Source organism: Lepus europaeus, chromosome 12, assembly GCF_033115175.1.
Source record: "Lepus europaeus isolate LE1 chromosome 12, mLepTim1.pri, whole genome shotgun sequence".
Classification (NCBI taxonomy): domain Eukaryota; kingdom Metazoa; phylum Chordata; class Mammalia; order Lagomorpha; family Leporidae; genus Lepus; species Lepus europaeus.
The window spans coordinates 71,210,794-71,235,788 of record NC_084838.1 but is presented as its reverse complement, the minus strand read 5'-3'; positions in this window follow the sequence as shown (position 1 = coordinate 71,235,788).

Below are 24,995 nucleotides of genomic sequence, written 5' to 3'. Positions count from 1 at the left end.
TTGGGCGGAGGATTAGCCAAGTGAGCCGCGGCGCCGGCCAAATATACCACATCTTTATCTACATTTTACTTAGTCAATGGACATTTGAGTTATTTCCACATTTTGGCTATTATGGATAGTGATATTGTAAACATTTAATGTGGAGGCTTCTGTATAACATGTTGTTCATGCTCTTGGTATGTAACTAGGAGTGGAGTTTCCAGATCATATAGTAATGCTAAGCGTAACTTCCTTAGGAACTGCGGCTGGGTTTTCCACAGCAGTGATATCGTTTCACCTTCCCATGAGCAATGGGTGAAAGTCCCTGCTTCAGTCAGTGTGGGCTGCCATAGTAAATTATCATAGCCCGACTGCAACATTTCTGGAGGCCAGAAGGCCAGGATCGGGGTGCTGTCAGCATGGTGGGCTTCTAGTCAGGGCTTTCCTCCTAGTTGCAAACTGTCAACTTCTCCTTGTGTCTTCAAATGACACAAGAGTGATGTGTAAAGAGACTCCAGATTATTTGGGTCAAATTCTGAAGTTCCTATTTGAGCTCACTGGCCTTACAGTAATACATTGCCTTGAAGGATGAGGGTAACTCAAGAGGTTCCTGGAAATATGGAATTAAAAGAAAATTTTACTGTGTAACAAGAAGTTTGAAATTCAAGCTTCATTTTTCCATAGTATGCATATTCCGTGAACTTTTTGAAGACTTCTATTTTCATCACGTGCCAGTACCACTCTATTTTAATTACAGGAGCTTTTATGCTGTGTTTTAGTGCTAGCTCCTGCTTGTAACCGTTTTCAGTGTTTCTTAGTGATTCTTTTACATTTGCCTTTCCACATGAACTTCAGCATCAATTTGCTTATAAGATACCTTCCTAGTATTTTTATTGGAATTGCACTGAACTTATACGTGAAATTAGGAGGAACCAACATCCTTTTAATGTTGTTATCCCAGCCAAGAACAGGAAGTATATTTCCAATTGTGTCTTTTAGGACTATTTGAAAATTGTCTTCATATAGATTTTGCCTAATTCTGATTAACCATACTCCTAAGTATTTACTTCTCTTTATTGCTATTATAAATGAGTATTCCATCCATTGTGCCCTCAAACTGCTGTCTTATATATAAAGACTACTCATTCTATGTTTTATATCCTGCTACTTTACCAGATTATTTTAATGCTTGAGTTTGTTTTATCATTGAATTCTCTGGATTTTTCAGAGTGCTATTATATTACCTTCAAATAGAGGTAGTTTTACTACTACACTTCCCATTTTGATATATCTAATTGGTCTGCTCTAACTGTGTTGGCTACCACATTCAGTATGATGTTCTTGTCTCATGTTGTTGCAAATCTTAAAGAAAACACCTTTACTATTTCCCAATAAAAAGCATACTAACTTTAGGACTGAGAGGTACATATTTTATCATCTTGACAATTCACATTGTTCTGAATGTTTTTTATCATGAATGGGTGACAAATTAAGTCAAAGACTTTCTTAGCATCTGTGAAAGTAGACATAGGATTTTTCCTTAGATTTATTAATACAGTATATCACACAATAAGATTGTCTTTTGTCAAAATCACCTTGCTTCCTTTGAATATATGCTACCTGGTCATATGGTATAATTAAAATTGGATTCTATTTGCTATTACTGTGTTTGTTGGTTTCCTTAACTTTTGCCGTACCTCTAAGACTCTATTCAATAAATTTTCTTCCAAATTCCAGCTGAGAATTTCTTGTTAAGATTTTTTTTTTTGCAGCAACATTCATGAATGATATTTGTCTACAGTTGTTTCCTTTGTATGGTTTTTATCAAGTATATGAATCAATTTTGTACTGGCTTCATAAAAGAACTCAGTTTCTTCCTTTTCAGAATAATTAACAGAACATTGGGCCAATCTGATTTCGAAAATTTTATAGAAATCTTTTGTGAAATCAACTGAGCATGGTAACCTTTTGGTGTGGTCTAATTTCTTATTAACTCTTTCATTTGTAGAAATTGTGTACACCTTTTTACTCTAATGATGTCAAATTTGCTAACCTGAATGTCCCTTAAAAGTACCCAGTTCATCTAGCTTTTCTGATTTGTTCCATACTTATCTGCAAAATAGTCTCTTATGATGATTTCTGAATTAGTGTGCTTCAGCGGCATTCTTTCTTTCTTGGTATGTTTCTATGCTTACTTCTCTTTTTATTGATTAAGTTAACCAGTGGCTCATTTTTGTTGTTGTTGTTTTAATACCATTCTGATTTGTGAATTGCGACTGTTGTTTTTGTCTGCCCTGGGCATTCTATCTCAGCCCTAGGGTCATGTGACTGCTTCTTATTTCTGCTACCCCTATATTCTTTAGAGTGCTCTGTGCTTCTCATCAGCTCATTCTCATTACCCCAGTATCTTCTTAGGGCCAATTCCTTACATTAAACTTCTCCAGTGAAGATACAGTTGGTTTCTATCTCCTGATTACACTCTGAGTGACATACTTCCTTTTATTTCTTGATTTGTTTCCTTCTTGCTACCTGCTCAGCTCTCAGCTTCTCCAGCCTCTATCAGACCAGTCCCTGATGACTGCAGAATTCTCACAATCTCTTCTTGATCTCCACGTTTCCACTTCGCATCCCTCTCTTATCAATCTTTCATATTGTCTTCATATCCCTCTATCTAAAATGCTATTTATTTTTATTTGTCTGTTTCTGAATTGAAAAGCCATCTGTGGGTACAATACCCTCAATATGCTGTATGAACTCCTAAGCTTGAAACATCTACAATCTTCAGCCAAATCTCTTGTCTTCTCTCACTTATATTTGCACTTTAGACAAAATAGATAACTTAAAATTCCTTCAACAATTAAGTCATTTCATGCTTATCTTCCATCCATTACTGAACTGCTCCTTCTGTATGGAATTCTGCCTCTGACTTCTGCCTGTCTGGTGAGCATCTACTACTTTTTCATGACTCAATTCTAGGATACATCCTCATTTCTTTAGAACTATCTCCATCTTCTAGAACAGAAAATTTCTTTAAAGAGAGGAACCATCTCTTACTTGTCCAAATTTCTAAATGCTGCCTTAAGGTGAGTAAGTACTAAATAAGGTGGAATATTGAGTAAATGAATGAATTTTTATAAGTATATTCCATGTTGGGACAGCACTATAAAGATGAGGTCCTTTCAGGTATCTAAGAAATGACCAAGTCCTTTACAACACAAGAGGCCATTGTGATTTCAAGGTATCTTCTATTACCCATGAGGGGACAGGATGAGGGGACAGAGTTGTAAGTCTTGAGGTCAGTTTCTGGCCCATATTTAAGTTGGGTGTTCCTATGCAAGCTATTATGATTATGATTCTTCAATTTTAAAACAGACACACTGCCACAATTACTGTTTGATGTAGGATCCCAAGAAACAGAAGGTGAACTCAGCTAGGATTTTGAAGAAAATTAATTATTTGAGTCTTTATATGGGTATGGGAAGGATTAAGAAATCCAAGAAGGAATATCAGGGAATTTAGAAACTATCAACAGCGGGAAGTTGTTGTCCCACCTTGCTCTGCTCTTGGAGCCTAATAAGAACTGAAACTATAAGGAGAGGCTCCCCAAGGGAGGTATGGGTATAGAGACAAAGTTACTGCTAGAACAAAGTACAAACCATCAAGAGAGCAGGAAGAAACACCTTGACCTCTCTTTCCTGCCCTCCAACCTCTTGGTGTCACCTCCCTTTGACTGAATATACCCAGAGGCTGGAGACCAGGGAGCCCACGTGATACAGTCTGGAGAAGCAAGTCCCTCCTTCTCCAGGCACAGAGCGGGATGGAAAAGGGCAGTGGACAAATAGGGAAATATGGGTGAAGAGCAACCAGCAAATCCCCTCATAGCTTCTTTATGGGAAGCAAAATGTATATTAATGTATGATATGTTATAAATTCTATGCAGAAAAGAATATATTCTAAATCCCACATCAATAGAAAATGACAAAAGCTCAACAGTTTATTTTTTTCTAGAAGGGATGCTTGCAAGAAATAGAAAACCTCTGATTACTTGTCTCTTGTCTGTGGTTGGGTAGCTCTTTTGGTTGGAAACTAGTGTTAGGAGGTTCAAGAATGTGGTAATCAAGGCTGGCGCCGTGGTTTAACAGGCTAATCCTCCGCCTTGTGGCGCCGGCACACCGGATTCTAGTCCCGGTTGGGGCGCCAGATTCTGTCCCAGTTGCCCCTCTTCCAGGCCAGCTCTCTGCTATGGCCCGGGAAGGCAGTGGAGGATGGGCCCTGCACCTGCATGGGAGACCAGGAGAAGTTCCTGGCTTCGGATCAGCATGATGCGCCTGCCACAGCGGCCATTGGGGGGTGAACCAACGGCAAAAAGGAAGACCTTTCTCTCTGTCTCTCTCTCTCTCACTATCCACTCTGCCTGTCAAAAAAAAAAAAAAAAAAAGAATGTGGTAATCAGTCTTACATGGGCACAGACCACAGTTTAGCTTTGACTTGGTGTCCTGCCATTACTACCAGGAGGAGTGAGCCTATCTATTGCCGCTGGCCTCCAAATAATTTGTAGCAGTGTGTCCTACTATAGGTATATATTAGAGGTAAGTTATTCAGGCTTTAGAACCAATCCTTATGCAATGCTCTTTAAAAGCTCATAAACTATCTGTAATCATTATTCAAAACTCATCCAAGGGGCCAGCGCTGTGATGTAGTGGGTTAAGCTGCCATCTGCAGTGCCAGCATCCCATGAGGGTGCTAGTTCAAGTCTCTGCTGCTCCACTTCAGATTCAGCTACCCACTGGTGTGCCTGGGAAGACAGTGGAGAATGGCCCAGGTGCTTGGGCCCCTGCACTCATGTGGGAGACCCAGACAAAGCTCCAGACTCCTGGCTTCAGCCTAGCTCAGTCCTGGCCTTTGTGCCCATTTGGGAAGTGAACCAGCAGATGGAAGCTCGCTCACGCGCTCTCTCTCTCTCTCTCTCTCTCTCTCATTCTGACTTTCAAATAAATAAATCTCTAAAAACAAGAGTCATCCAACCCCCAACGTCTATACTTAGACTAAACAGTACATCAGAGAGAGTATCAGAGTACAATTCCACAATATGACTTCAGGAACACCCCATGATTCTCCTCACACCATTCTGACATGAGAATCCCTGCAATGGCAAGGGTTCTTTGGGGAAATGGTAGTGTGAGCTCACAAAATATCCGGAGCTAGGGGACCTTATCAGAGAGGACACAACGCTGTGTGCCTGGCTAAGCCTAATTAGGGAGTGAAGAGAGAGCTATGGGACTGGGGCAGAGATAAATAATGTGAGCTCACTTGGTTTGGCAGAGGGACATATCTGAGGATATTGTATAAATAACACTGACAGTTATGCAAGCACTGTTACGTGCTCAATAGAATGTGAGTATGGTAGAGTTCTCTTTATCTCTGATTTTTCTCTTCCATGGTGAGTATCAGAATGCTCATACTTCTAATGAGAAAATCAAGGTTCAGGAAAGATGTGATTGACCCAGGCCAAGGAGTTGACACACGGCAGAATCAGAAACCAGATCCAAGTTTACCTCCAGAGTCTGTACTCTTTCTGTTCTGTGACATCATCTCCTTGTGGTTTTGAATTAGTAAAACATTTTCTTCACGTAAAGTTTAACATTTAAAAAATTGTTCAGACTTTAGTGGTCTCCAGAGAAAACAGTAAAGGGATCTCTCATTGGTTCTTCTTTCATTAGTTTTGTTTTCTATGGAAAACTAAGATACTAACAGATTGCTCAACAAATGTTTGGTGAATGAATAGCTCTATACGTAATTAAGCAGTGAGAGGTCACGCCACACTTTATAACGTGTAAAACACAAGAAGATGTCTCAATTCCTCCCTAAGACTCATTTCCCGTTAAATCCCAATTTTCCACTTGATGAACTGCAGACCCTCCCAATATCAACAAAGATTAGGCAGTGTTTCCTTGCCAGGCTGAAGCTTTTCTTGCTTGCTGTCAAGAAGCAAACTTTAACAAATTGGGGTTGGACCAAATGAAGGACCTATAAATGAGTAACTTTGTTCAACGACCTTCTGGCTTTCTTGGCTTGGCACATTCCATGGAGAAATAAAACAAAGCAGAGAAGATGACCAAAGAGTTTCAGGAAGTTCTGTCTCCTTTCTTGGAATCTGTCAATGGAGTTAGTTCACATGGATGGCCTTTCTCTTGATTACACACTGTCAGGCTCAGAACCACGCAGTTTCAGAAGACCGGTAGGGCTCTAGACAAACGTTTGTCTCTTCGGCTGGCTAAATGAAAATCACCAGGACTGTGCCCACTCAGACCACAGCAGGACAGGAATGAAATGCCCAGGCCAGCTGCCTCTGGGGTTGCGGCTACTCCCAACTCACCCCATTGTTTGTTTCCAGCACAGAGCTGACGTAACTCTTAACTCTGCAGTAAGTGCCCACTCAGTGTGAAACAGGAAAAAATCCTGTTCCTCAACAGTAGAGACAAGGGCTGTCAACAACAAACAAATCAAAAAATGTCGATTTTGTTCATATACCTTATATGTTTGGTACTGCATTAGGGAACATAGTCTCCTCTCTCCCCCCAAAAAACCTAAAGTCTGAAGAAGCCTTCAAATCACAAAGAACTTGTCTCAAACCCCTGGCCTGGCTGAAACACCATTTTCACCTGAACTCTGTGAAAAGCAGTGAATACAAAGGAATGTCAAAAGGTTAATAGAAAAATGGTCTTAAAGGGGAATTTTGTGTTAGTGTGAACAATTTTGAAATCCATGCATACAAAGGGTCTTAAGACGCTCAAGGGAAGTATTTTAGGCATGGAAAGCCAAGACACTCTGGAAAAAAAAAAAAAAAAAGAAGACCTAAATGAAAGATCTCTGCGAGTGAGATCCCAGTGGAAAGAACGGGGCCATCAAAGAAGGAAGTACCTTTCTCTGAAGGGAGGAGAGAACTTCCACTTTGACTATGACCCTGTCAGAATAAGATCGAAGTTGGCGAACTCAAAAGGCTTCCATAGCCTTGGCAACTCACGACTAGAGACTAGGGAGATTACTGACGCCATAAACAAGAGTGTCAAATTGTTAAGTCAACAACAGGAGTCACTGTGTACTTACTTCTCTTGTGGAATCTATCCTTAATGTGTTGTCCAATGTGAAGTAATGTTATAACTAGTACTGAAACAGTATTTTACACTTTGTGTTTCTGTGTGGGTGCAAACTAATGAAGTCTTTACTTAATATATACTAAATCAATCTCCTGTATATAAAGATAATTGAAAATGAATCTTGATGTGAATGGAATGGGAGAGGGAGCTGGAGATGGGAGGGGTGCTAGTGGGAGGGAAATTATGGGGGGGGGAAGCCATTGTAATCCATAAACTGTACTTTGGAAATTTATATTTACTAAATAAAAAAAGATGCTCAAGGGAAATGTATATTATAATTAAAATATGCATGAGCTTACTTCACACCAAAATAAACTACTTACATTTTGATTATATTTTCTATGGGTTTTCTAATACTGCTATGGATGTTTTTTGTTGTTTTCATTTTTGTTTTATTTATGATGAACAAATTTCATTTATTTAATATATGCAGATTTAGGAACATAATTCAACAAATAGTAGAAGGGAAAAAATCCTACTCCTCAACAGTAGAGACAAGGGCTGTCATCAATAAACAAATCAAAAAATGTTAATTTCATTCATATACCTTATATGTTTTATACTCTATTAGTTACCACAGACCAGGGAAAACATATAACATTTGTCTTTCACTAAGCATAGTGGTTTTTAGTTACATCCATTTTGTTGCAAAAGATAGGATTTCATTCTCTTTTATGGATGAGTAGTATTCTATACTGGGGTATGTATACATACACATGCACACACACACACGCACACACACAATTGCTTTATTCAGTCATCAGTTGGTCAGTTGATGGATATTTGGGTTGATGCCATATCCTAGCTATTGTGAACTGAGCTGCAATAAACACGGGGGTACAGATAACTCTCTCATATGCTGATTTCATTTCCTTTGGGTAAATTCCTAGAAATGGGTGTCTGGGTCATATTTTCAGATTTCTGAGGAATCTCCATACTGTCTTCCATAATTGCTGCACTAAATTATATTCCCATCAACAGTGTATTAGGGTACCTTTTTCCCCACATCCTCACTAGCATTTTTTTTTTAATTTCTGTTCTAGAGCCAGTCTAGCTGGGGTGTGGTGAAACCTCATTGTGATTTTTTATTTGCATTTCCCTGATGGCTAGTGATCTTAAGCATTTTATTCATGTGTCTATTAGCCATTTGCATTTCATCCTTTGAAAAATGACTATTCATGTCTTTTGTCCATTTCTTAACTGGATTGTTTGTTTTGTTGTTCCTGAGTTTCTGGAGCTCTTTATAAATTCTGGATATTAATCATTTATCAGTTGCATATTTGACAAATATTTTCTGCCATTCTTTCCATTTTGCTGTTTCTTTAGAAATGCAGAAGCTTCTTAGCTTGATGTAATCTCATTTGTCTATTTTTGCTTTTAATGCTGTGCTTCTGGAGTTTTTTCCAAGAAGTCTTTACATATACAATGTCTTGCAGAATTTCCCCAATGTTCTACTCTAGTAATTTGATGGTAGCAGGTCATAGATTTAGATCCTTCATCCATTTTGAGTTGATTTCTGTATAAGGTGTAAGGTAGGGGTCTTGTTTCATACTTCTGTATGCAGAGATTTCATTTTCTCAGCACATTTGCTGAAGAAACTGTCCTTTCTCCTTGGGTCGATTTTAGGTTCTTTGTCAAAGATTAGTTGGCTGTAGATGTGTGGATTGATTTTTGGATTTTCTATTCTGTTCTACTGGTCTACATGTCTATTTTTGTGCCAGTACCAGTCTGTCTTGATTATAACTGCCCTGTAGTATATCTTGAAATCTGGTATTGTGATGCCTCCAGCATTGTTTTTGTTAAGATTGCTTTAGCTATTCAGGGTCTCCTGTGTTTCCGCACGAATTTTTTTAAAAATATTTATTTTGCAAGGCAGAATGAGAGAGAGAGAAAGAGAAAGAGAGAAAGAGAAATAGAAAGAGAGAGAGAGAGGAAAAGACAGAGAAAGATATCATCCATCCACTGGTTCACTCCCCAAATGGTAGCAATGGTTGGAGCTGGGCTGATCTGAAGTCAGGAGCTTCTTCTGGGTCTCCCACATGGGTGCAGGAGTCCAGCACTTGGGCTATCTGCTGCTGCTTTCCCAAGCGCATTATTAGGGATCTGGTTCAGAAACGAAACAGCTGGAACTCAAACCGGCACACATATGGGATGCTGGTGTTGCAGGCAGTAGCTTAACCTGCTTTGCCATAGCACCAATCCATCCATATGAATTTTAGCATTGTTTTTTTTTTTTTTTCTAGATAGGAGAAGAATGATGTTGACATTTTGATTGGGATTGCATTGAATCTATAAATTGCTTTGGGAAGTCTATATATTTGATGATATTAATTCTCCAATCCACAAACATGGAAAATTTTCCATATTTTGCTGTGTCATCTTTTCTTTCTTTAATATTTTGTAATTTTCATTGTAAAGATCTTTTACTTCCTTGGTTAAATTTATTCCAAGTTGTTTTTAATTTTTTGTAGGTATTGTGAATGCTACAGTTCTTACATGTTCCTTTTCAGCCATAACATTCCCTGTATTCATAGGCTATTGATTTTTTGTAGTGATTTTATATCCTGCAACTTTACCAAACTTTCTTATCAGTACCAATATTCTCTTAGCAGAGTCTTTTGGTTTCCCCATATATGTAGAATCATGTCATCTGCAAACTGGGATAATTTGATTTCTTCCTTTCCAATTTCTACCCCTTTGATTTTTTTTTCTTGTCTAATGGCTCTGGCTAAAACTTCCAGAACTAAATTGAATAGCAATGGTGGAAGTGGACATATTTGTCTGATTCTGAATCTTAGTGGAAATGCTTCTACCTTTCTCCCATTCAATATGATGCTGGCTGTGGGTTTGTCATACATTGCCTGATTGTGTTAAGGAATGTTCCTCCTATACCCAATTTGCTTAAGCTTTTTATCATAAAAGGATGTTGTATTTTATAAAATGCCTTCTCTGTATCTATTGAGATAATCATATGATTTTCATTCTTCAGTTTTTTATTTGATTTACCACATTTATTAATTTGCATATGTTGAAGCATCCCATATACCAAGGATAAATCTCACTTGGTCTGTGTGAACAATCTTCCTGATGTATTATTGGATTTGATTGGCTAGTATTTTGTTGAAGATTTTTACATGTATGTGTATCAGGGATATTGGTCTATAGTTCTCTTTCTCTACTGTATCAATTTCTGATTTTAGAATTAAATTGACATTGGCCTCATAGAAAGAGTTTGGGAGGATTCCTTCCCTTTCAATTGTTTTGAGTAATTTGAGAAGAATTAGAACTAATTCTTCTTTAAAAGTTTGGGGGCTGGCCCTGTGGTGTGGTGGGTTAAAGTCGCCACCTTCAGTGCCAACATCTCACATGAGCACCAGTTCAAGACCTGGCTGCTCTACTTCTGATCCAGCCCTCTTCTATGTCTGGAAAGCAAAAAATGGCCCAAGTCCTTGGGTCCCTGCATCCATGTGGGAGACCCAGAAGAAGCTCCTGGCTCCTGGCTTCGGATCGCCATACTCCAGCTGTTGCAGCCAATTGGAGAGTGAACCAGTTAATGGAAGACTTCTCTCTCTCTCTCTCTCTCTGCCTCTCCTTCTCTCTGTGTAACTCTGACTTTCAAATAAATTAATAAATCTTTTAAAAAATTAAAAAAATAAAAATTTGGTAAAATTCAGCAGTGAAGCCATCTGATCCCAGGCTTTTCTGTGTTGAGAGAGTTTTTATTAGTGATAACTTCTGTATCGGTTTTTGGTCTATTCAGGTTTTCTGTGTCTTCATGACCCAATTGTAACAGATTGTATGGGTCCAGAAATTTATCCATTTCTTCTAAATGTTCCAATTTGTTGGCATATAACTGTGGTAATTCCTGATGATTCTTTTTATTTCTGTGGTGTCTGTTTTAACATCTTCTTTTTCATCAGTGATTTTATTCATTTTGGTTATCTTCCCCTACCCCCTTTTTTTGGTTAGTTGGACCAGAGGCATATCAATTTTATTTTTTCAAAAAACTAGATCTTCATTTCACTGATTTTTTAAAATTTTTTTTGGTCTCAATTTTGTTTATTTCTTCTCTAATTTTAATTATTTCTTTCCTTCTACTAAATTTGGGCTTGGTTTGTTGTTTTTTCTAGGTCCTTGAGATACATTGTTAGATCATTTATTTGATGTCTCTCTAATAATTGGTATAGACTTCCTTCTTAACACTGCTTTTGCTGTATCCCATATGTTGTGTTGTCATATCTTCAGGAACTCCTAAGACATGCATGGTAAGTTATTTGACAGTATCCCATAAATCTCAAACTCTATTTTCAGTTTTTCTTTTTCTTTTTAAATCTATTTCCAAAGATTTGTCTTCTAGCTTGGATATTTATCATTCTGCCTCACCAAGTGTTTTTATTTTTTGTTTTATTTGACAGGTAGAGTTATAGACAGTAAGAGAGAGAGACAGAGAGAAAGGTCTTCCTTCCATTGTTTCACCCCCCAAATGGTCGCTATGGCCGGAACTATGCTGATACGAAGCCAGGAGCCAGGTGCTTACTCCTGGTCTCCCATGTGGGTGCAGGGGCCCAAGCACTTGGGCCATCCTCCACTGCCCTCCTGGGCCACAGCAGAAAGCTGGACTAGAAGAGGAGCAGCTGGGACTAGAACCCAGCATCCATGTGGGATGCTGGCACCGCAGGCGGAGGATTAGCCAAGTGAGCCACGGCACCGGCCCCACTACTTTTTTTTTTTTTTTAAGGCTTTCCACTATTTTTATTTTACATGTTGAATTATTCATTTTTAATATTTGTTTGATTTCTCTCCTATATATCTATCTCATGGAAAAATTTTTCATCCATGTTATGTATGGGTTTCTTTTAAGTCATGAATTTGCTTTTAATTGCTTTTGAGTAATCTTATGATCATTCTTTTTACTTCCCCATCAGGCATTTCATCCATCTCTTTGTCTTCACAGTCTAATATTGAACTGTTGATGTGTTCCTTTGGGAAAGTCACATTGCCTTCTTTGTTCTTGTTCCTCATGCTTCTACGTTTATTTTTAGGCATTTGTGTAATCGTTTGTTGCTTTTCTTCTCTGATGGGTTTTACATTTGAATTATGCTTCTGCAGCTTAGTGAAATGTCTGCTCCTTTAGTGGACATTCAGAGGTGTGTTCTTGCTGTGGTGTGATGGCAGCTGACAGCAGGCAGCTGGCTGTGTGTGGCTGGCTGCAGTGGTGTCTTTGTCTTCTCTCCACTTGTCCCCTTGAGTCTTTGTTGGTTTTTTTAAGTTCTTGGCTGATAATTTTCATCAGTCATATCCCTAAAAATGTGATCATCCTTTTTGCTTTTCATATCACAGAGCAACACAGAGTTAGCGTGGCTACACTCTATTCAGCCATCTTGGATCTCTCCGTGGATTTTTACAAAGTGTCCTCAAAGATTTACAGGTACCATAATACCCCAACCAAATATATCTACCAGTAATACCTACTGGTAAATGTATATTGGTTCTGGTTTTCCTAAAGGTGGGAAAAAGAAAGAAGCCAGAGTCACTTCCCTTCTGTCAGCATCTCCACAGTCCCAGTGGTGGCTGAGTATCCTCATGGTCTCTAATTCCCAACAGTCAGGACCACTGTGCTTCCATCTGGTGCTGCTGGATGCTGGGCTCCAGGATCACTACCTACTCTACCTTAACTTCCGAACTCCAAATGGCAGGTGCTTCCTGTTGATGCTAGTCGCTGGGTTGCCCCCACCATCTCGCTGGACTTCTCAGTACATGAATCCTGAGGCACTACGTGACTACCCTCAGCACCCTTGTGAACCGTGGTACTCTCTGCACCCTGCCCACCTTGGCCCTGTTGGCTGCACACAGGACCCACTCAGCTCTCAGTGCATCAATTCACCGAGATACATGAATGGCTAACAACAACAACAAAAAAAATGGTAATAGAAACAGGGTAATCAACAAATCTGTACTGAAAAGTTTGGAAGATGTTATTTACTGTTGTTTGCTGGAACAAAATTGAAAAACAAGATGAGTTTGGTGCTTTAGCAAGCGTGAAACTTACAAATGAACTGTCTTCCCACCTATCACAAGTCACTGAAATCAATGACACCTTGCAGAGAATCCAGGACTCAATCAGCCTATCTTGTTATGAAGATGGCTGGCTGCTCAAGATGATGCTGAGTAACCCTTCAGAACTAGGTGAACTAATGACTGAAGAAGCCGACAAGAAGTATGTTAAATCTGCTGAGGTATGACAGGAGAAATCCTGCATGAACTAGTATGGAATAACCTAATATACACTGTTAAATTAGTGGTGGACAGAAGGCTTACAACAGTAATACTGATGGGAAAAGATACTACTTTTCAACTGTCTTACTGGGAGAAAACATCCGCTACCTTTGTAATGATTGCAGATAAACACAATGTGTCTTGTCCACAATGCCATGTGATTTTTCACTAGGCTGTAGATGCTAGTATTCAGAGTGCATGAAATCACTTGCAGCAAAAACTACTTATATCAGTAATGCAATTCAAGGCTAACATTGTTATCTTAAGCCTTATAGAATACTGTAACTTAGAGCCATCCCTGGATTGCAATCAAAATATGTAATGATCTTTCCACTGGAAATAACTGGGAACAGAGAACAGTTTGTGTTAGTTGTACAGGGTCAGAAAGAATAATACTATGAGAGCCTGGCATTGTGGCATAACAGGTTAAGTTGCCACCTGTGATGCCAGTATCCCATATGGGCACTGTTTGGACTCCTGGCTACTTTACTCTCAATCAAGCTCCTGCTAATGTGCCCAGGAAAGCAGCAGAATATGGCCCAAGTGCTTAGACCCTGATCCCACGTGGGAGACCCAGATAAAGCTCCTGGCTCCTGGCTTCAGCCTGGCTCAGCCTTGTTTGTTGTAGCCATTTGGGGGAATGAATCAGTGGATAGAAAACTTCTCTCTATCTCTGTCTCCCCCTCTCTCTGTGTAGATGTATTTATGTAATTTAAAGGCAGAGTTACAGAGAGAGAGGGAGAGACAGGGAGAAAGGTCTTCCATCCACTGGTTCACCCCAAATGGCCTCAATGTCTGGAGCTTGGAAATCTGAAGCCAGGAGCCAGGAGATTCTTCTGCATCTCCCACATGGGTGCAGGGACCCAAAATCTTGGGCCATCTTCTGCTTTCCGAGGCCACAGCAGAGAGCTGGATTGGAAGAGGAGCACAGGGAAATGAACCAGTGCCTTTACGGGATGCTGGCACTGCAGGTGGAGGCTTAGCCTAATATGCCACAGCGCTGGCCCCAGTAAATGCATCTTTAAAAAATGACACTATCTTAATTTTCCAATATGCTACATTTTCTGGTGCTTTTATACAGTGAGTCAACAACTCTGTAGCAAAATGAGAAACATAATAAAATAACAAAGAAATAAAACCCCTCAGGGCCGGTGCTGTGATGTAGCAGGTAAAGCCTCCGCCTGCAGTGCGGGCATCCCATGTGGGTGCCCGTTCAAGTCCCTGCTGCTCTACTTATGATCCAGCTTTCTGCTATGGCCTGGAAAAGTGGAGGAGGATGGCCCAAGTGCTTGGGCCCCTACACCCATGTTGGAGACCTGGGGGAGGCTCCAGGCTCCTGGCTTTGGATCAGCGCAGCTCCAGCCATTGTGGCCATCTGAGAAGTGAAGCAGCAGATGGGAGACTTTCTTTCTCTCTCTCTGCCTTTCAAATAAATAAATAAATCTTAAAAAATAAAAAATAAAAAACCTCCCCCATCCTATGGAACCAATTTCTCAAATAAATCCCCTCTACTGTCAAACTTCGAAATGGTAACTTCTTTCCTGATTAGACCTTAACTGATACATAAACATGCATCCCTTGATTGTGATGGTACTACCCAGGAAAGCAGGAGTTCAAATACAGGCTCAAAGTCCTCTACCTCTAAACATGGCTGCCAGCTGGACTGTAGGCACACATCGTCAAGTTTGCAAAAAGTTCTAACTGCACTTGGAGGGCTCTTCAGGAACGCCTGCTGGACAAATCAATCTTTCTAGGATGTTGTGACATCTGGCTTCCATGTTCCTTGTATGTTCTGGACAGAGTTGATGTCACTCTGAGATGAGGTAGGATGGTTCCTCCCACCGTGTGACCCAGGCTAATGGAAGAACTCAGTTTGTTATATACAAAACTCTATACATGAAAATAATTCAGGATATGTGTTGGGATACTGCTAGGAAAAAAAAATAGAAGCCTGATCAGATTAATTTAGTCAAAAAGAAAATATTGGCTGCTGAGATTGAGAAGTGCAGAGCAGTTGAACTTTCAGACACTGCTGGTTCTGAGGGCTGAATTCATGCCCCCAGAACTCACTGCGCCTCTGCGTACCACTGTGATTGGCTTTCCTTTCTGCCGGCTTCATTCTGAAACTTCCCTATGATTGCAGTGGAGCGTCTGACTGTTCCGTGTTACACAGGATTTTAATACGGTCAGCCTTAGAAAGCAAGCCATTTCCTGTTTCACTCCCATCCCTACAAAAGGACTGTAATGGCCAGCTTGTGTATCCACTCCCGGACCAGTCACCATGTTCTTGGGGGTTAGAGCCTCAGCTCTAGTGAAATCCTTGACAACCCCGCCTCCAGTAGCAGGAGAAAGAGAAAGGAAATGCTGCGCAAGAGACCCAGGAAGATGTGGAACACTGGGAGGCAGCAAGGGAACAGTATCCGCTTTGAATTGGAAGGCTTGACATTGAACTCCAGCTCCATCACCCACTCCCTGTGAGCCAGGCAAAGTGCTGCACCTCCCTCAGCTCTGCTTCCCCCCTTTGTAAAACTGGATTTGGAAGAGACATTTGTAAGCATTTTTAACCACAGACCTCTATTCAAGCAAACTCATAGCGAAATGGATAAAACCTTATCAAACCCAGCTGGAGAGGGGCTGGTGGGGGTGGGGCTGGATCTGCCCTTTATGTGGCTACTTGCAACTTTATCCCTTGGATGAGGCTACCCCTTGGGGCTCCTTGGAACACAGTTTGAGAAACCTTGAAGGTGGTGATCTCCAGGGCCTCCTCTAGTATGAACTTTAGGGAATTCTCTGTAGATTGTCCAGCCCTCTTTAATCTGATTTTTCTCACTTTCTCTCTATTTATTTTTTTGGCCAAAATCATAGACTTCGGCTATGTGCGAGAGGCCACTTAGGAAAAATAATCATTTATTCAAATGCTCAAGCCAATTTACTTTGGCCTATTTGGAGCTTGTTTTTCCTGATGGAGAGGGAATACATTTCTAAAACCCACTTTCAAGTTGGAGCTAGAAAAGGTGAGTGTGCAAGGGAGGAGAAGCAGGCAACGGAAGTTGCCAGAGCTGGGCTGAGCTGGAAGCTGTGAGTTCAGACAACCTCTCACTCCCCCATGCACGTCCTCACAGCATCCTGAGCCAAGCGTGCTCTCTGGAGCGGATGGCAGAGGAGGGTGTTGTGGGTTTTGGCTTGGCCACTTGTGAAAACTCACTCTTGGGGAGACACCTTCAGCTCCAATATGAGTCTCTTTGAAACGTTGCACTGGGCAGAGGATGGGGTGAGGCGGGGGACTTGGCCTTCCTGCATGGTGACAGGACAACTTCTTTGATCCAGGCAGCATCAGGAATGAGAAATTAGTACTGAGGATATTCCAAAGCAGGATGAGACTTCTGGTGCTCTTTTTCCTATGCTGGTTCACACAGCAAATACTCAAAGAGAGGCTAATAGGTGTCAGACATTCTTTGGGGCTTTGGGGACAGGTACGGGATGGTCTGTAGCCTGTGGGGCCTTAGAATCAAACAGGAGTGAATCCAGGTGTAATACTATATGACAACAGTCTGGCTGTTGTCCAGACTGTTGTCTAACCAACTGTTAAATATTTTAATATCATTACCACTCTTTGATATGTGGGAAATCCAACCCCTTACACACTGTAGGAGTATAGAGACACAAAACTAATGTTGAAGACATTTCAGAGGTAGTGGCTTTGCTCTGTGCTAAAGTAAAAACAGGCCAGCACCAAGAGGTGGCAGACATGGGAAGGGGCCCTGCTAGAGGACAGATGGAGGATGGCCATGTTCTGTGGCCTGAACACGCACGGAAAGATGGCAAGATAAACACGTGCTCCGGTGTGACCTGAGCTCAACAGGGAGGCGCTGCTGGTGAGCACACAGTGTTGGGCCTCTGCTTAACAGCCTGACCTTCATCATGGGAGCCACTGAACGTGCAATGCTGAGCAATGGCATCAGAGCAGTGTTTGAGAAGCTTCCTTGGGTCTCCGGACGAGCTGCAGAGACAGGAAGTGGCACTATCAGCCCAAACCACTCGTGCCCGAGGCCCTTGTGATTTGCTAAATTTTCTGTTGGGTTAAGAGTCAACATTGGTTGAAGCATTTACTCTGCACTAAGACTTTGCAAAATGCTTCGCCTCACGCCACCCTCAGCACATTCCTGCTTCCCCTCACTGACTTCCAGTGACAAAAGGAGCTGAATGAAGAGGTGATGTCTTGGTCCACTGGGAGGCAGTGTGAGGAGAAAGAAGCAGGACGGCCAGGAGGCTGGTAGGGAAGAAGTGAGTGCCTACTTTGGGTCAGGCTCCAGGGGAGGTGGTTTTCAACTAAGTCTCACAAAACAGGCTGCATGTTGGTGAACAGCATTTCTATTCTTCCAGTTGCTCAGTCCAAAAACCTTGGAGTCACTGTTTTTCTCTCATAACCCACACCCAGTCTGGCCATCAAGAAATCATGCTAGCACTCCACCTGCAAACTATATCCCAATTCAAGTTTTTCTCTCCTTTCACTGCTAATCTGGCCTAGTCCATCTTCGCCTTGCATCTGGATTCAAGCCAGCTTCTAAGCCGCACCTCACCTCCACCTGGCACCTACAGGCTCTTCTCTGTACAGCAGCCTGCAGGATTCATTTAGAAACCAGGTCAGATCTACAAATGCCTCTGCTCAAAAATCTGTAGTCACTCCCATGTTACTAAAGCTAATGTCCTTACATCTACGTCTGGTGGCCAACCTGATCCACTTCTCCATGCCTTCCGACTTCCTCTTCTACTCTTGTCTCCTCTGCTCATTCCACTATGCCACACTGTTCTCCTACCTCTGCCTCAAACTCCCCAGGCATGCTCCACCCCAGGGCCTTTGCTCCACGTCTTCGCTATCTGGGACTTACATCTTCTCTCCAGGAACCCCTTATCTAAGTCTCTCATCATTAAGTATTTGATTTTGAATTCTGTGCTGACCATTTAATTTTGCAACCTGATCCCCCCCCCCCCCCGATCCTATAAATCTCTCCCCTTTGACCTAAGTTCTGCAAGGGCAGATACCCTTGTCTGTTTCACTAATTCCAAGTGATCAGACCAGTGCTGGGCACATAGTACATGCTCAACAAATGCTTCATAAATAATAGTAGGGGTAGAGATCTAGTATATTTTTCCAACTAAGTGGTACAGTCAGCATCTGTACTCAGGTTTGCCTGGTGGCAAGGCCTGGGCTTTCCCCACTGCACCTGAGAAGACAGGAAAAGCCACGTAGTCTTCATGGATAAAAGCTCTGGCGGGCGATTGTACACTCACCATGCTCATCCAGCACAACACAGCAGACGCTGCAGCAAAAGTGACAGCAAACTTTCCTTCCTCAGCTGTGTCGTTTTGAGTTTTGTCTTTGAAACAGCAAAACCCATGGCTGAAAAGATGTGTGTGTTTGCTCACACACACGCAGAGGCATTGGCCTTCATCCTCTGTCTTACCTTCTTCAGCAGGCGTGGAACAAAGACAGTATTATGGACTACCAACTAATTACCTGGCAAGAGAGGGAAGCCTGAGAGACAGAAGAGCCAGAGTGCTCTGCTAGGAGCAAGTGTGGGTCATTCACAGCCGACAGGTACTGCTTTGGGAGTACCCTGTGGAAACTCTTTCTTGCCTATGAGACTTCTGAATCTGAGCAGCAAGGCTGACTTTGCAGGAAAGAACCTGAGAATTTGGCAAGAGCGACTGCCCAGGACAGCATGGGCCAGGTTAACTGTTCCTTTATGCTCCTGGCTTTTACTGGTTAGTCCCCAAGCATTGGGAAAGTGTCATTACCACACCCATGTTCTATGCTTTCTTCTCTGATTACTTTTTGGAGAAAATAAATAAATCAAAGCTAACATCTGATTTATAAATGAAGCCAGGTAGAGTCAGCAAGACCAACAGCTGTCTAAAAAGAAGGCTGGGTTGGGATGAGGCAGGGGACAAACAGAGAAAAGTCAAGGCCAGCCATTCATCTTGGTTACAGTTGTTAGTTGGTTTACTTAACTTGATGTGTAGTCTAAATGGCATAGCTCAGATGTGAGCTGAGTGAGGAGTGCGTGGTTAAAAGGTGTGGGCTCAGGGCGGTCACTGTGACACAATAGGTAAAGCTGCCACTTGAGATATCAGCATTTCACATCAGAGCACCAGTTTGAGTTCTTTCTGCTCTGCTTCCAATCCAGCTCCCTGCTAACGCACCTGGGAGGCATCAGAAGATGGCCTGAGTGCCTGGGCCCCTGCCACCCATGTGGGAGATCTGGATGTAGTAACCAACTCCTGGCCTGGCTGTGGTGGGCATTTTGGGAAATGAATCCAAAGATGCAGGATCTCTCTCTCCAAATATATTCACACTCTCTGTGACTACACCTTTCAATAAGTAAATAAATCTTTTAAAAAATAAAATACAGACTCCATGGAATGCTTCATTCAGAAAGGAAAGCACTTCTGGATGCAGTGATGTGCTAATGAACAAGGCCACCAAGCCAGCTGAGTGATGGGAAGAGGCATGGTGTTTCCTCCTGGTGTTTTCCATATCACCAGCATCACTGCAACATAGGACACTGATGGATAGGTTGCCACTGCACCAGAAGTTAAATTCATTTCTGCACAGATATCAAATGTTGATCTCCCTTAAAACTTCCAAAATCACTAGGCTGAAAACCACCAAAGATGATATCAACATATGAAAGCTTGGGAAACTTATTTTCTTCTAAAACAGCTGCTTTCCCATGGTTTCTTCCACAGAAGAAACATCCAAATATCCCCCTGCCACCATGCACACCTTGTTCACCCAACCACTTTCACTGGTGTGCACAGACACATAGCATCCAATAAGTCCTAGCCTGGTTTTGATCTGTGCCCTTGTCAATCACTTTTGACTCACTGCACCCCTTGAAGGTTGCATCCTTTGTGTCAAAAAACACTTCTGGCAAGATATTAAACTGGTTCTGGTCACTGTTTCAAATGTCCCATAAACGCTGATCCTATCTGTCCTGCAGTGCGCAGTGGTTTGGGACATCTACTCCGGGGTGACTCTAGGGCTTTGGTTCCTATCTTAACCCCCTGGAAGGCTATTTTAAAATGCAGAGCCATAGCCCTGACAATTTCCCAGGTGGTGCTGATGCTGCTGGCTGAGTGGTCTCACTTTGAGAGCCTCAGCCCTGTGGTTTCTTCTTTGATCATGCCTCGAAGAAAACAAACAAAATGTAACAGCTGATGTAGCAGTGAGCCCAGACTGGGAAGAGGAACTAAGCCAGACCAGGGCATGCCATGAGTGGGGGGGGTCGAGGGGTGGGGGTGGGAATTCATGTCCCTCATGGCTCCTCGAAAGATCTTCACTGAGAAAGAACCCAAGGAGTCAAACAAGCGATACCAGTTAAGATTCTTGCAGTCGCAAGCGACAAAAAATATTACCAATAAAATCAAACGAGCATATGAGAAGCGGACATTTATTGGTGTCTATCAATGAAAAATCAAAAGATATTCTGACTTGAGGCATTGCTTATCCAGAAGCTCAAAAGAGTTTCTCTCTACAGTTCTGGCCTCTGCTTCCTTCTTGTCCCTAGAAATCAGCAAGAGCCTGTTCCCCACACTGGCCAAGTCCTCCAGGAAGCCTGCTGTCCTGCTTAATAAACACATCCTCTGGGGGTCATCACCAGGAATGCAGAAGGAGGATAAGGTGGGCAAGCAGTGGACGAACGCACAGCCTATTATCCCTAACCATCGTCACTGCTTGAACACGTAGGTAAGTTGGTGACAACATGGAGCTAGCACAGTTCTGTTTCGATTTGGAAACTTCCTGTTATCCAAAAGCCAACTCCATTCGACTATTCACATGCCACTGAGGCAATTTACCTCGGGAGTTCTCACACAACTTTTATCTCCACTGCCATCATGCAGTGTGAAGTTGGACTGGGAGCCTGCACTGTGGAACCTGTCATTTTAATGGGAACATTTGCTAGGAAGGGTGCCATGGGCAAGGGAGAATTATAGCTATCATCTTCCCCAGATTCATGGCACCTTTAAAAAAACATCTTTCCTTCGACTGAAAAACACCTGCCTAGCTCCAGAGTTGAGTAGGAGACTCTGAAGAGACACAATGCCAGTTCTACTGTCATTTTCATTACTGTAGCATTTTTGGTTGGTTCTTCATGTAATAGGCACAAGTACAAAAGCAATTAAGCTAGAACAAAGTGGAAAATAACAGCAGGCAACTTGCTGCCTGTAGTTACAGTGCTTCCAATGCAGAACACTGTCAGTCACCGCTGGGGCCTGCAGAATTAAATTTGTTGGGAGGAATTTTTTTTTTTTTTTGGCTGAGTCAGCATCCAAATATAGGAATCTTTCTGAAGGATTGCAGGTTTCTCAGAGGGCTATGCTGGAGGCGAGGAGGAGATTGGTTTTTACAAGTGCTTCCAGGAACAAAGAATTATTGCAGACTGGGCTAACTTCCTGAGTTGTGGTCTGGAAAAACCATTTCTCTATCCCGGAAACTTGCCTCCCTGTTTGAGACCCTGAACGCCGTATTTCGTTGTGTTTAGCTATCTCAGCAATCAAATTTCCAGAAAGATATGAGCTAAAGTGGGGTGCGGGTAGGGGAAGGGATTGTGGGTGTAGTTCAGTTCAGTCAGGTTGCAATTCACAGAAACCCACTTAGTCTAGAAGGGTATGTTAGGAAGACAGACGCTGGGGTGAACCGAACCAAAGGGAGAGAAATTGCTCGCTCACTCACACTCTCTTTCTCCCCTACATCTCCATAGCTCCATGCTGGTCTGATTGGCCTGGCTTCTTTCTCTGCCACCAAAGACAGATGGCAGAAATTGGCCATCAGCAGCACCTGGTTGGTTCCTCGCTTTCAATTTCTGCTACCCAAAAGCAAGTCACTCTGTCCCTATTCAGTGTAACAAATCCTATAGAAGGAGGGCCCACAAAAGGAGATGAGAGAGCATTGTCCTAGGAGGAGGAGAGGACCCAGCAGAGACCTGTCGCCACAGAAACCAGAGTAGGATGGACTATCAAGGAGGAGGCCACGGTCAAACCAATGAAGCCCCAAAGAGGTATGGAGCAGAATGTGACCCAAGTGTTTGGCCAAGGTTTGTAACACACAAAAGAAATCAATGCTACACTCATCTGTGAACACAGTATGTGGTCAGATAAACAAGCATGCACAATACTGTTTAATAAAATGTACCTATTTGATAGACAGAGATGACACCCTCTGTCACTGTTTTATTGCCCACATGCCTGCAGTGGCTAGGGCCAGGCCAGGGCTGAAGCTGGGAACTTAGAACTTATTCCAGGTCTCCCACCTGGGTGGCAGGAACCCAACTGCTTGAGCCCTCACCACTCCCCCCAGGGTGTGCATCAGCAGGAAGCCAGCGTCAGGAGGTAGACCCAGGAATTGAACTCAGGTATGTCTATATGGGACACAGCCATCTTAACTACTAGGCTAAATGACCATTCCCTGTGCTTTTCTTGCATATTGGTGCTGTAGTGTTGTAAATGGACTCACTATTTCAGACACAGGATTCAATTATTACTCATGTAAAGGTAATTTTACCGAATCACAAAGTATTAATAAGACAAAAGCAAGATTTGATAAAGGACTCTTGAGCAATGGTAAACTAAATCCCAGAAAAGCCATGGTGGACCGTACATGGATGATGTGCTCATCTTGCCCTTTGCTTATCAATGGAAAGAAGAAGGTGAAAGGGTTGACCTGGCTGAGTTCCATCATGGTTCTTCTTGTGGGAAGGGACTGACAGCCCCATCAGGGTCACATGATTTGCACTGGGGAGGGGCTGTTTCCCAAGGAAGACAAAGTAGAAGTTGCTTTACAAATGCAATGCTGAAACTCACAGAGCATAGCACACAGGGCCTATCTGTGGATGAACACATGTGTGGCCTCACCTGTGGGACTGTGGTCTGGGCAGGAGTGGCAGGTACTGCAAAGGCATTATCTTTCATGGAACGGCTATTAGAGAACTACAGACAAAGCTTCAGGTGTTTGTTGGGGGCTGGTGGGAGGAAACACATTCTCCCCAAAGTCCCAGTATAAAATTCTGCCATTCCAGAGAAAGATCAATATTGACAATGGTCAAGAATGGGGAGAAACTCTCAGAATCACAGTAAACCAGCCACATAAACCATTAAATGAATTATCACTCTCCACATTGGGGTAAAAATTCTAAATTTCCATCAAAAAACTGAATATACAAGTGCAACCCCTTGGAGAGACCTAACCCATCCAAGTCTAACGCTTCTGCCACCCTCTCCTGCTCACCTACTGTGAGTATATTAATGAGGGGTCTTTAAAAGGTCATAGAAAATGCATAATACAAAAAAATTATTCACATTTTTTGAAAATTCTACATAAAAATGAACTTATATTTCACTTTCCCACAAATTTTCTGAAGGTTTCTTCTGTTTTTGTTTTGTGTGTGTGTGTGTGTGCGCGCTACAATTATATCATTGGTGTGTAAAGGCTGGAGAACTCAGAGGCACTTTCTGTAAGAGATTGAACTCTACAGTAATATTTGCTTGATTTCTTTGTGTGATTTTATGGACAGGCTTGCCATGGAATGAATCCTGGTTTTGTCACTTACTGGCTATATGACCTTGGCCAAGTTACTCAGCTTCTGCAACACACAACTCAGGCATCTTAGAAAATGATGACTATAGGATACAACGTGTACAAAGCGCTGACCACAGCACTAAGATGTAGCTGGTGCTCCAAATGGTAGTGGTGTATATTGTTTTTATTAATAAATCACAGCCCTTGCTTTTGTACAGCTCAGAGTCAAATGGGAAAAGCAGACATGGGTGTGACTCACACAGGAAGAACAGAACAATTCTGCCAGTGTAGGCTGTGGTTATTTCTAGGTTTAAGATCACTTTTGTATAGTCAGTTCCCTTTGAAAGTTTCTGTCAACACAGAAAGGATAGCATTTGCAAAAATTCTAGGGAAAATTCACAAGGATTTCTCATCAAACTAGAAGTGTGCTTTGGACCCTAGAGCCTACCAGATCCCTGCCTCATACAGAAAGGTGAAAGAGACCTAGGGATGCTAGCACCTTTGGGTAGCCTGAATCTCAACGGTGGCTGCACCAAGGAGGCCCCGTCCAGTTCTGGTGCCTATTTGTCCAAGATGTAAAGACCATTCAGTGGAGCAAAGACAAACTTCAACAAATGGGTCTACAACAATTGGGTATCCATATGCCAAACCTGCACAAATGTACAAAATGAGCCCCAAATGGATCATAACCTAAATGCAATATCTAGACCTATGACATCCTGGCAGGGAAAGTAGGAATAAGCTTTCATGATCTTGGGTTGGCCAGAGGGTTCTTAGATATTACACAAAAGCACAATCCATAAAATGAAAAATTGGTATTTTGTACTTCAAAATTAAAATGTCTGTATTTTCAAACAAACAAAAACCACCATCAATAAGTACATGGAAAGGTCAACAGACTAGGAGAAAATATTTGCAAATCATATATTTAATAAAGGATTTGATGGGACCAGCACTGGGGCATACTAGGTTAAGACTCTGCCTACAATGCCAGAATCCCATAT